This window comes from Canis aureus, chromosome 6, assembly GCF_053574225.1.
Source record: "Canis aureus isolate CA01 chromosome 6, VMU_Caureus_v.1.0, whole genome shotgun sequence".
Taxonomy (NCBI): Eukaryota; Metazoa; Chordata; class Mammalia; order Carnivora; family Canidae; genus Canis; species Canis aureus.
Window position 1 is genome coordinate 58,171,552 of NC_135616.1, and position 13,691 is coordinate 58,185,242.

A 13,691-nucleotide genomic window follows, 5' to 3' on the forward strand; every position below is an offset into this window, starting at 1 on the left:
GACAGCTAGTATTGTGGATTAGAGAAAAAGGAGGATGAGCAGTAGTTAGTGATAGATGAAAATATATTACTGCTGTTGAGGAGGAAACCAGAATATGAAAATTTCTGGAATGAATCAGGTCAACATTTAGAAGGGGTATATATCTTAAGCAAAGAAGGAAACAATAAAAAATTGAACATGTGGTGATCTAAACAGAATGTTTTGCTAGTATGCTGGGTTTCATTGGCTCTATAGTATGTGATACAGTTTTAGGGCTCTGCTGTCCTTTTATCATTAAATTTTGTATTTTCAGCTTGGAGTATGTGAGAAATCAGAAATTTGTGAGGTTAGTGTTGCTTTCTAGATGAAACAAATGTGTCATTCCAGCCTTCATGGTAGGCTAGATGGTCATATTCCAATAATCCATTTAATAGTGAATTTCAGTGTCTTGCCTTATCCTCATTAAAAACGATGGTAGCAGAGGAGCATATAGCACGGCAAAAAAGTATCTCTAAATTAGTGTGCACCGGACTTGGTGACAGTAACATTTTTGGTATATATGTGAGGGAGTCCTGACAGCAAGATTTATCAAGCAGTGGTTTTCATGAGTCCCAGGTCTATCATTAGGAACTGAATCTGTGTTTGAAAACCTTTAGAAATGATCTACCTGGTCATTATGAAAACAAGTTTTGGCCTCCTGATAAGAATTACTGAGCTGAGAGCAGACCACTGAATGTTTTCTAACTTTATTGGAGCTGGGCCACTGATAAGATTCATTTAACTATAAAAAATGGATAAAATACCAGGAAAAAAAAGCTATTTGAAGACATTAGACAGCAGACAAAACAACAAGGATTTGAGGGCCCAATCCCAGTGACAAGAAAAATCCGTTGAAGTGAGCTCTAAATATAACTCAGTTGTTTTTTTCCATTCAGGAAAATTGCCAAGTTCTCAGTGAAAGGAATACAGGCAGAGTAGAGAGCAGTCTAGAGCCTGCTGAAGTCTCACTAATGGAGAGACAAAAATTAGAAGTCAGGCCGTCCAAGTCATCCAAGACTCACATAGAAACAGAAATACCCCATAAAGAGTGATATTTTGCTCATGATTTTCTTTTAAGATATTTGCTAACTACTAATCCATACATTCCCAGGGCCATCAGCCAAGAAAACAAGTATAAAATAATTTGTGAGAGATTCAAAAGTCAAATAATAGTTTCAGGAGTCTCATAGTAGAGGGAAGAAAAAATTGGAGTTGAGGCCCTATCAAGGGGTGGGGGCGGGGTAGGGCTGAGACACCTTGTGTGATATAGCAAACAGAAATAGTCCAGATTACACAAAGCCTGAAATCCTGCCTCGTCACTCCCTGTGTGAAAGAAAGTCATTTGGCTACATTTAACTGCAAACAAGAGGAAATTGGTATTTTCTTCTTTCCTCTGGAGGAAGATAGCATCATGAAAAGCCTCTACAAGTTGTCATGCATGATATCCAGCAATCAATAAAAAATTATCAGTTATGCCAAGAAACAGGGACAAATGATTATGAACTTAGCTAAACAAAGAAATAAGCAGTCATTAATAAATACAGACTCACAGATTACCCAGATATTGGAGTATTGAATATTGGCTTTAAGATAACTATGATTTTTTTTAAAGATTTATTTATTTATTTATGATAGACAGAGAGAGAGAGAGAGAGAGAGAGGCAGAGACACAGGCAGAGGGAGAAGCAGGCTCCATGCCAGGAGCCTGACGTGGGACTCGATCCCGGGACTCCAGGATTGCGCCCTGGGCCAAAGGCAGGCACTAAACCGCTGAGCCACCCAGGGATCCAAGATAACTATGATTAATATGTTATAAAACATATATTAAAATGCAGAGTATCTTCTGAGAACTAGAATTTATAATAATAAATTAAATGGAAATTTTAGAACAAAAAGTACAGGTGAAATTAGGAAATTAATAGATAAGTTTATGATCAGGGGAGAGGATTAAATAACTAAAAAATTGTAGAAGACATTCGTATTGAAACTCAGAGAGAAAAATATGGAAAATTTTAGAAAAATATAGAAAATAACTTGAGACATTTAAGACCTGATGAGAATTTTCTAATGTAAATTAGAGTTCTAGAAGAAGAAAAAGATATTGGGGCAGAAAAAAATAGCAAGGAGATAATGGCTAAGACTTGTAAGTGACAGAAGATAGCAAACAACAGATTCAAATGTTTTACAAACCCCAGGAAAGATAAAATAGAAAGACAACCACAACTAGGTCCATTATAGCAAAAGTACTTAACAACTATAGACAAAGAAAAAAATACTTATAAGTAGCTAGAGGGAAAAAGGTACATAATTTTGTTTTTAATTTTTTAATTTTTAATTATATTTAAATTCAATTAATTAGCATATAATATATTATTGGTTTCAGAGGTAGAAGTCAGTGATTCATCAGTCTTATATAATACCCAGTGCTCATTACATCTCGTGCGCTCCTTAATGTCCATCACCCACTTACCCCATCCCCTTCCCCCATCCCCCCCAGCAAACTTCAGTTTGTTTCCTATGATGAAGAATCTCTTATGGTTTGTCTCCTTCTCTGATTCTATCTTGTTTTATTTTTTCCTCTCTTCTCCTATGATCCCGTTTTTTGTTTCATAAATTCTCACATAGTGAGATCATATAATTGTCTTTCTCTGATTGATTTATTTCACTTAGCATAATATTCTTTAGTTCTACCCACATCATTTCAAATGGCAGGGTTTCATTTTTTTTTTTTTTTGATGGCTGAGTAGTAGTACATTACACTAAAAGGACAAACAATGAGATTCATATGCTCACTTTTCAACAGAAACTATAGAAGTCATAAGACAACAGATATAATTTTTTAAATGCAAAAAGAAAATAATTGTCAACTTAGAATACTATACTCAGCAAAAATATCTTTTAAAATAAAGAAAAATTAAAAATATTTTCAGACCTATAAAACTGAGATAATTTAACATCAGTGGTAAAATAATACTGAAGAAAGTTAACAGAAAGAAAATGACCCCAGATGAGAAGAGACATACAAAAAGAAATGAATGATACAAGAAAGGATAAAAATATTAAAAGTAATAACAGTAATGGTTTTTGGTTTAAAATATATGTATAATTAAAATATGACAACAGTTGCACAAAAGATGGAAAAGAAAGTAAATGAAGTTAAAGAATTTAATTTATGGCTTAATTAACAAAATTAATATGCCTAAACAGTAAAGAATATACATCATTCTTATGTACCATAGAAAATTTTCTGAGAGTTCTGGGCCAAAGAGTAAACTACAAAGGATTGCATTCAGGAAGTCTTGCTCTCTCAAAGCATTGGAAATAAGGTATAGAAGTCAATAACAATAAAATACAACAAAAAACTGGGAAATCCCCAAATATTTGGAAACTGTGATATACTTCTAATTACCTCATGGCTCAAGGAATAAATTGCAATGGAAATAGAACATATTTTAAATGAAATGACTATGACAATAGGGCCTATCAAAATTTATGGTATATACAAGAAGTTCTAAGTAGAGTGAAATCTATAGCTTTATATGTTAAAAAAGAAAATGTCTGAGCTAGGTATCCATCTCAAGAGAGTAGCAAAGAATAATATATTAAATTTAAAAAATGATGACAGAAGGAAATAATAAAAATAAGAAAAGAAATAAAATAGAAATTAAACATTAATTAGAAAAAAATTAACAGAGTTCAGTTTTGGGGGGGAGGGGCAAAGAATTGATAAATCCCCAGAAAAATTGAAGGGGGGGAGGGCGGGAGGTGGGGGTGAATGGGTGACGGGCACTGAGGGGGGCACTTGACGGGATGAGCACTGAGTGTTATTTTGTATGTTGGTAAATTGAACACCAATAAAAAATAAATTTATTAAAAAAAAGAAATGGAAATGAGAAAGAATACATAACCACTATGAGAAATGAAAGGAGTAGTATTTTTTATATATACTACAGACATTAATAGCCATAAGTATTTTCAGCAAATGATGTTATAGTAATTACACATCCATAGATAAAAGAAAATGAATTTCGATATGAATTTCATACCTTGTAAAAAAAATTAACATAGATCAGAGATTTAAATATAAAAAGTATACCTAGTGCTTGCTTCGGCAGCACATATACTAAAATTGTAATAATACAGAGAAGATTAGCATGGCCCCTGCATCAGGATGACAGGTGAAGTGTTCCATATTTTTATACAAAGTAAATAAGATGGCCAAAAGTAAGTGATAGAGAGAATTTTATTTTATTTTTTTAAAGATTTTTATTTATTTATTCATGAGAAACACAGAGAGAGAAAGAGGCACAGACAGAGGCAGAGGGAGAAGCAGGCTCCATGCAGGGAGCCTGACGTGGGACTTGATCCAGGGTCCTCAGGATCATGCCCTGGGCCAAAGGCAGCGCTGAGCCACCCAGGATGCCCAAGAGAGAGAATTTTAAAAGCAGGAGAGAAAGGAAAGCAGTTACATATAAGGGAAACTGCGTAAGGCTATCAGTGGATTTTTCAGCAGAAACTTTTCAGGCCTGAAGAAACATCATGATATATTCAAAGTGCTAAAAGAAAAAACAACAACAACAACAACAAAAAAAAAACCCAAAAAACCTACAGCCAAGAATACTCTATCCAGGAAGGCTTTCATTCAGCATAGAAAGAAAGAATTTCCCAGAAAAACAAAAGTTAAAGGAATTCATGACCAGGAGCAAAACCAGTCATGCCCATGTCACACACAATGCCATCAGCCTGTGAGTCCCAAATCCACAGTCCAGTTGCCCTCCTCCCTGAGTCAGCATGCACTACCTGCCATCTGCTCATTGCCAAGTCAACACGCCTTTACCTTGGATTGACAAGGACTCAAACTGACACTCTTCCCTATCAAATTCCAACCCCTGTGCTCTAGTTTGTGCACAAAAGTGGGCATAATTGTAACAGAAGAATGAAGCAACCCACATAGTGACACTAATTCTGTGAAATATATAAAGGATAAAAGGAATGTGCTAAACTGAGAACATCCCCAATAAGCACATCAAAGAATAATACATACAGCATGATTCTGGTTACTAAAAGAAACAAACCTGGGAAAAATAAAACAAGACAAAATCAGAGAGGGATACAGACCATAAGAAACTCTTAATCATAGGAAACAAACTGAGGGTTGCTGGAGGGGAGGTGGGTGGGGGGATGGGGTAACTGGGTGATGGGCACTAAGAAGGGCATGGGATGTAATGAGCACTGGGTATTATATAAGACTGATGAATTACTGATCTCTACTTCTGAAACTAATAATATATGTTAATTAATTGAATTTAAATAATAATAAAAGAAACAACTCCCCCTCCTAAAGTAAACCTATAGAACTTTTAAAAGAAAATATAAGAGAAAATCTTCAGGGCAGAGCAGGGCTAGATGAAGAGTGCTTATATATGACCCCCAAAGCGTGGTCCATAAAAATAAAAATGACAAATTGGACTTGATAAAAAATTTAAAGCATTTCCTCTGAGAAACACTTTTTAACATGAACAAAGAAATGGCAGACCTGGAAGAAATACTTGTGGACCATACATCTCATAAAAGATATGTATCTGGAATATATAAAGAATTTCAAAATTCAACAGACAAATGTTTCAGTTAAAAAATGGGCAAAGACATGAATAGACATTTTAACAAAGAAAATAAGCACATGAAAAGATGTTCAGTATCATTAGCCATTGGGGAAATACAAATTAAAACCACCATGAGATATTATAACACACTTTTTAGAAGAGCTAAAATAAAGAACCGTGACAATACTAAATGCCAGCAGGGATGCAGAGAAACCAGATCTCTCATACATTGCTGGTGGGAAAGTAAAATAGCAGCCACTTTGGAGAATACTTTGATAGTTTCTTCTAAAACTAAACCTAGATCCAGCAACTGAACTCTTAGATGTTTATCCCCAAGAAATTAAAACATATGTCTACTCAAAAACCTATACATCAGTTTTCATAGCAGCTTCATTTGTAAGAGTCTAAAAACTGGAAATGACAGAAGCATCCTTCCATGCTAGCTGTTTAAACAAAGTGTGCTACATCCACACAATGGAATGCTACCCAAAAGTAAAAAGGAACAAAGTATGAAAGCATTAAACAACTTAGATGGATCTCAAGTGTGTTATGTTGAATGAAAAAAAAACTCACAAGTTACATGCTGTCTGAGTTTATGTAGTATTTTCAAAATTCTATGTAGTAGTCTCAAAATGAGGTAATGATAGACAAAGAACAAGCTAGTGGTTGCCTGAAGTCAGAATTGGGGTATGGGGGAGGGATATAGTATGAATGTGACATGAAGGATAGCAGGAGAGAGATCTTAATGGCGATGGAACAGCTCAGTATCTTGATTGTGGCAGTAGTTATACAGAGGTATACATGTGATAAAATTGCATAGAACTGTAAAACACACACACACACACACACACACACAGGAGTATATGTAAAAACTAGTGAAATCTGAATAAGGACTGTGACCTTTATGCATAAGCAGAGTATGCCACATCTAGTAGATATTCCATGAATATCACTGAATGAAGGGATGAATGAATAAATGAATGGAGTATTAAATTTAAATGGTTTCAAGAAATGTTTAAATTATCTCATGAGTCACTGACTCATAATGAATTGCAAAAGAGACTAGGTATATTTATATTTTATCCTTAAGCCTCTTAGGAATAACCGTTTTCCTATAACATGTTCCTTAATATACTTTTCAAAAGTAGCAGACTAGCCTGAGCAGCTGAAAGATCTGGCTCAGTGTGAAATTGCTTGTGTTCTTATTTATTTCTTCTTGTTCAGTCATGATTGTGACTGAACAAAGGAACCATATTGACCTACATCACATGTAGAGTAGTACAGACAGCTGGCAGAACATGACAGAGGAAGACATTGAGGATTTTCTAAATAGAGTATTTTTAAGACTCAAGATTAAGATTATCTATTTGTGTCAACATTGAAGAATCCCATCATTTTGAGGGTCAGCTGAGGGACCCAGCAGATAAGTACACTAACCTGAGAGATTGAAGATTGAATCCAATTTCTGACTACCAATGGCTTAAATCAGTACACGGAAAGACTGGTGTAATTCACAGTTGTGCTTTTCCAACCACATCATTTCTGACTTTCAACATGCTTTTGTACTTTTATTTATTTATTTATTTATTTATTTATTTATTTATTTATTTTTATCTTTTTTTTTTTTTTTTTTTGCTTTTGTACTTTTAATACTATGGTAATGCAGGGTAGAATTTTTTTTTTATAAGTAAATGAATGAATGAGTTTCCCTTGAGCTCTACTGTTAATTGTTTGAACATCTTTAGCCTTAGGACACTGCACTTAAACTGAAAATGTATCTTCAAAGGCAGAAGACTTAAATTTGCAGTAAACCAGCCTTTTCATAAGCTATTGATACCATGCTCCTAATCATTCATTCAAAGAAAAGTAGTTGAATCTGTTTGTGGTAATACTGGAGATACAGTAGTAAAATGAGATTACCCTAAATGTTTCCACAATGTAACTGCGAGGCAGATATGCAAATATACACTTTCACTACTGTGTGATGATACTGCCCATGAAGTCAGGTAGGAACATGAAGAGAAAGTGCCTAATTGTGCTCAAAGCATCAGAGAAGGATTCCCAGAGGGGCAGAGGCGGGAGAGGAGAGTTGAAAGATAAGTAGAAGTTGGCTTGGCAGACAATGAAACAGCATTCCAGAGTAGAAGGACTGATAGATGCCAAGATTCAGGCTGTTAAAAACCTGGGCATGCTTAGAAGTGGGAGGTACTTGGAATAGCTAGTGTCATGCTTTGCAAACATATTTTTACTCTTGTATTCCCAAACCTTTTGAAAAACTCTGAACCCCTTCATACATTCTAAGAGCAACATCTAAAATAGTGGCAAAGAATATAATTATGTATTATTTTAAATGATTGACATTTTAAAATAGATTTTTGATCTACTCTCCTAAATAGAATCTTCAGTAACAGTGTCATATAACCACCATAATTCACAAATTAATGACCACGCACTTTTTTAACATTGGGAAATTATTCAATGCATCTTTTTCTGTTTAAATTTGTGTTTCCATTCTATTTCTCCTGTAGAACTTTATATTAATGTAACATATGCATATTTTTAAAGTCTTTAGTTATTTATTTTTCTGCCAAAAACATATTTTAAATAACTCTTTTGTGATAATTTTTTTCTTTTGTGATAATTTTTAATTAAACTTTTAATCTTGAGATAATTGCATATCCACATATAATTCTAAGAGATAATACAAAAAATTCTACATACCCTTTACCTCCTGTCCTCCAATGGTAACATCAGCAAAACTGTAGTACAATATCAAGACCAGGATATTGATACTGATCATAAGTTTTAAAGTGTTAGAAGATTTCTTCTCTATGAGTTATCTTTTCAAATGGCTGCTTGTCCAAAATTGATCAAAACACTGTTTTAAAATGTTGATTAATAAATAGTAAACAAAATGAGAAATGCATATTTTAATGAGATAAGTGTGGCTTTTCTTCCCCAAATTAGTTCTTATCTTTGTGGATGAATGTAATTATTGCTACATTGAAATGGGATTTAGCATCAATTATGTTGCTTTTTTTTCCCCCTTCCATAGCTCTGAGTGCTGACAAATTTGTTCACATAAATAAGTAGATGGGAAAAAACGGAATTCTATTTGCCTGGATAGTGGTGCCAAGGTAGAAAATACAGGAAAAGGAGGAGCAAATGGGGACCTGGTTTGGTTTGGATATGTTGAGTTTGGGATCTCTACAATCTATGTAGGGACTTTCACAAAAGCAGGAGGAGGAGCAGGATTGAGGGAAGAGAGAATTTTTAGAAATACACTGAAGGAGAGAGAATTTTGAGAAACTCACCTGTGGCCCACATATGCAGCTGCTGCAGAGAGATGAAGTCAGTACAAGTCATGTTGGCTAGGTTAGAGAAGAGAGTCTGTCACTCCTGGGCACAGAAGTTAGGCACTTAAGAGTTTTCTGGGCCAATCAGCTTCCCAGTTGTTCTAGGGAATAGGTGTGTACAACCAAAGAACACTCAGAGATCTTGATTAGATCACTAACAACATGTCCCAGTGTTCAAGGTCCCAAGAACTGTGTGTGAAGGGACTTGAACCTGGATCATATGGGGGTTTAAACATATAGGGTCTTCAAGAGGTCCAGATATGTGACCATTTTAGGAAAATAAGTCTTTGAACCATAGAGTGGGTTAGGGTTTCCCTTGGATATGAACAAATAGAATCTTGAGCAAATCACCTCTCTGAGCCTTACTTTCCCATATATAAAATAGCGATAATAAGCACAAGGAAGAGAACTGGCACATATTAGGACATCAATAAATATCAGCTCCATTAGTAGTAGCAGAAAAAGTAGTAGAAGCTTCAAATACAATGTGTCTGTGTTTAACCTTCCTGGTTGTGCCCTCAGCCTACCACCTTACCTTCAACCTGGAGATTTTTTGTACCCAGGGAAGATATTGGCTCCTTTGGAACTCAGTGGACGGGAGGAGAAAACTAGCACAGGGTGATGCAGCTGTGGCAGGTATCTGGGGGAACACAAAGGAGTAGCACTGTAGGGGGCAAGGGAAGATAAAAGCAGCAAAATTTACGCAGAGGTAAGATATCTCTCCCCCAACCAGAACTTTTGTAGGAGTCCCCCAGGGAAAAATTCAGCTTCCTCCCAACCAAACTGTGGATGTTGACATTAGGGTGACATATTCATGTGCAAGGTGACTAAGGTGGCAAGTGCTGAGAAATGGATATGACATGTGGGAAGTCTGATAATCTCAGCCAGATTGTTTCTGTGGAGTGCAGGGTTAGACTCCAGAATGGGATAGGTGGAAGAATCTACTGGAAGGTGACAAGGAGCACTCTGGTACAAGTGGTCATTAGATGGCTGGAGTAAAGTGACACAGATTTTGTCCCCAGTCCCCTGCTCTCCTCTTTACTATGCCAAAGCAGGATGATTCTCCCAGGAAATAAGGAGTGAATGAGATGTATAAACTGGAGAGCACATGTAAATAGGAGGATTTATAGAATCTGTCATGAGACAAGCTACATGATGAGCAAGATGAGGACTGGGAATACCCACTAGCTGCTATTATAGATTATTACATTGTCAGAAGATGATATTTAGCAAATAGAGTTATTCTGGGTGTCTTGCGGTTTTGAACATATAAGGAGCACTCTTGGATTTTGAAAACTTTAGACAAAATTTGTCTTAGGATGTGAATTTCATACTCTGAAATTGAAGTGCTCCAAAGGTAGGTTCATGAATTTGTAAATAAGGAAAGTAGTCACCTTTTATATGATGACTTGAAAGATCTCTATTTTTTTAAAGATTTATTTATTTATTTATTTATTTATTTATTTATTTATTTATTTATGAGAGACACAGAGAGAGAGTCAGAGACGCAGGCAGAGGGAGAAGCAGGCTCCATGCAGGGAGCCTGACGCAGGGCTCGACCCCAGGTCTCCAGGATCATGCCTTGGACTGAAGGCGGTGCTAAACCACTAAGCCACCCGGGCTGCCCGGAAGATATTTATTTTATTTATTTATTTATTTATTTATTTATTTATTTATTATTTATTTATTTATTTATTTATTTATTTATTTTTATTCTTTTAGAGACAGCATCTGAGTAGGGGGTGAGGTGGGGGAGAAAGGGCAGAGGGAGAGGGAGAGAGAAAATCCCAAGCAGGCTCCATGTTCAGTGCAAAGCCCAGTGTGGGGCTTGATCTTATGACCCTGAGGTCATGACCTGAGCTAAAATGAAGAGTCGGATGCTTCACAAACTAAGCCACCCAGGCACCCCAAAGAACTCCTCTTTTATCTTTATATTTTTTAAAGACTTTATTTATTCATGAGAGACACACAGAGAGAGGCAGAGACATAGGCAGAGGGAGAAGCAGGCTCCCTGTGGGGAGCCTGACGTGGGACTCAATTCCTGGGATCATGACCTGAGCCAAAGGCAGATGATTAACCACTGAGCCACCTAGACGTCCCCAAAGATCTCCTCTTTTAAAATATGACCTAGTAATTATTAAATCCTTGGAGCCTAGAATAGTAACTGACATTGAATAGATGTTCAGGAAGTGCTGATTTATTCATTTATTAATGAATTTTTAAAATATTTTTTCCATTCATAACTCTTTGTTGCCTAAAAGTCTGGTACCAGTGTGTGTGTGTGTGTGTGTGTGTGTAGCATTACCCTCATCCACAGCAAGAAAGGATTAACATATTGTCTCTGATGCCCAGAATAATAACAGGAATAACATCTTCCAGTTTTATTAATGGGATTATTTTTCTCATGTGTGGGGGTGGCTAGAGAACCCTGAGTGCTTGATACTTGACAACAGGAGTGGCTGAGAGAGTATAAAAGAAGACAGAAAATGACATCAGACTGTAAACTCTTCACCCTCTATGCATTCTTGTCTTGGTTCAGCCTTGTTCAGAACAAGGACTTCCTTCTATGAGAGCACAGGCTGTAAAACTAAGAAACCGATACAAGAGTTGATGAATGGGTTCTGGGCTAGTTTTGTTAAAAGCCTGCTTCATTTTCTAGCTCCTGTGACCTCTTCTTTTTAAAAATCTTCTCTATTTCTTTCTCTCCCCTTGGCTGTCAGTCTACCTCTGCACTTTCTTCCCTTACCTTGAGTCCCTACGCATACTTTGTTAGGTTTGTCCCTTCATTGTGGAGAGTATGCTTAGAAGAGTGTTTTAGCCAGTAACGAAGTAATTATGTAGGCACCTGCAGACCAGCCCTCAACCTCCTTGTTTTATGGCCACATAAAATTCAGCCCTAAAAATTTTACAGAACTATTTTAAAGTCATTCAACTAGTGTCATTTCCTCAAACTGCCTGTGTTGCTTTTTTCTTCTTTTAAAATAAAAGTAGCTTTGGGAGTCATTCTTTTTACTATGTGCCACTTTGGCGGTCTTGTACTAAAGCTGGGAAAAGCCAGTTGCAACATGGGAATGCAGCATCACCTTGGGACTTTAGTTCTCTGCTACTGAGACTTCATCTTTTAATCAGCAACTTCCCCTTTATTTCTTCCCCTGTACCATCTCCTAGACCACACAGCAACCCTGTCCTATTTTTTAGCTTGTCCCTTATATGTTTTTTTTTTTATTATTATTTATGATAGTCACAGAGAGAGAGAGGCAGAGACATAGGCAGAGGGAGAAGCAGGCTCCATGCACCGGGAGCCCGATGTGGGATTCGATCCTGGGTCTCCAGGATCGTGCCCTGGGCCAAAGGCAGGAGCCAAACCGCTGCGCCACCCAGGGATCCCTAGCTTGTCCCTTATAATCAAGGCTAAAAGGTCTTCTAAGACTGTATTTGTTCTTTCCCTGTCAGTCCATTGAGCAACAGCTGTGCCACATGTGGCCACCAGTTGCTGCATCCAGGAGCCCCACTCATATTATGTACTATGTGCAAGTTAGTGGTACTGACTTTAAGTCTCAGCATATACATTCAGGTATGCAAGAACTATAGCTTTTATTTATCCTTCTGTAATTAAATTTAATTTCTGTTTTGAGCCCCTACTTAGCTGGACAGTAGACATTTATTATTAGCTTCTTTTGCCCAGGGCTGTATCTAACTCCAGAGATGGCTTATGAATGCCAAGGTTATAGGGGAAAGGATTAATTTTGTCCTTAATTGTCAGGGATGCTGTCATATGAGATGGCCATTGTTTCTATCACAGGGTCCCACCTTCAGGGAATCTCTGGGAAGCTCTGTCTCTCTTCCCTTATAGCCATCTTCTCTAGACCAAGGACTCTTACTCAGGAATCCATTACTGGAATAAGGCAAGATCCCCCTGCTATCAGATCACATGTACCTATTTTAAATCCTTTTACTGGGGTATTGAAATACAGAATACAGTGCACTTCATCTGGACCCACCACCATCTGTATATTCCCATTATTTCCCTTTTATCTCTTTTCTCTTCCTCCAGCTTAGAAAAAATTGTTCCAGGCTAAGATGTGATGATGGCATTGGTAATGTGAAGCAAGGATCACTGCCTTTCATTCACCTAACATGCTAGCTAAACCCTGCATCTCCTTAGGGCCCAAATGGCATAGACTTTGGAAATCTCAAAGTCAGAAAATGGCTTCATTTTTTTGCTTTTCACTTCATCTTGTACCTCCTAGTGAGCTAATGGGTGAATACAGAAGAACCTGGCTTCTGAATTGGCAATGGGGTAATGGGCCAGGAGCCACTGGGATAAAATGTGAGTATTTTCAAAATGTTGCCCTCCATTCACACTATTGCTTCAAAGTTTCCCCTGAGTAGGCACTCCTGGATTTTGTCATCAGTTCCTAGGCAGCCTTGTTGGACAGGTGTTGGGGAGGTGAATGAAGGTAGTATCTGGTAGTTTCTTAGGGTGAAGATTGAAGAATGAAGATAATGTTGAAAACATATATTGGCATGTCTTTCTTCTACTTCCTGTTTCAATGTAGCAAGTAAAAGCAGAGAACATAAAGAAAGGGATTCAATTGTAGGGAAGGGAATCTCATCCCCCCATTCTACCACTATATTTAATCCCTTATTTGTGTTTTAGTTTTATTCTCTAAGATGAGGAGAAACAAAAATGAACAGTGGTTTTGAGTATAAG

General features: G+C 36.8%; 1 protein-coding gene and 1 pseudogene across 4 annotated transcripts in view; both read left to right on the forward strand.

Moving 5' to 3' along the window:
• Positions 1-13,691, forward strand: part of PAPPA2 (pappalysin 2) — a 269,963-nt gene that overhangs the window by 102,090 nt on the left and 154,182 nt on the right. The window lies entirely within an intron of this gene.
• On the forward strand, positions 4,118-4,216 carry LOC144316654 (U6 spliceosomal RNA; annotated as a pseudogene).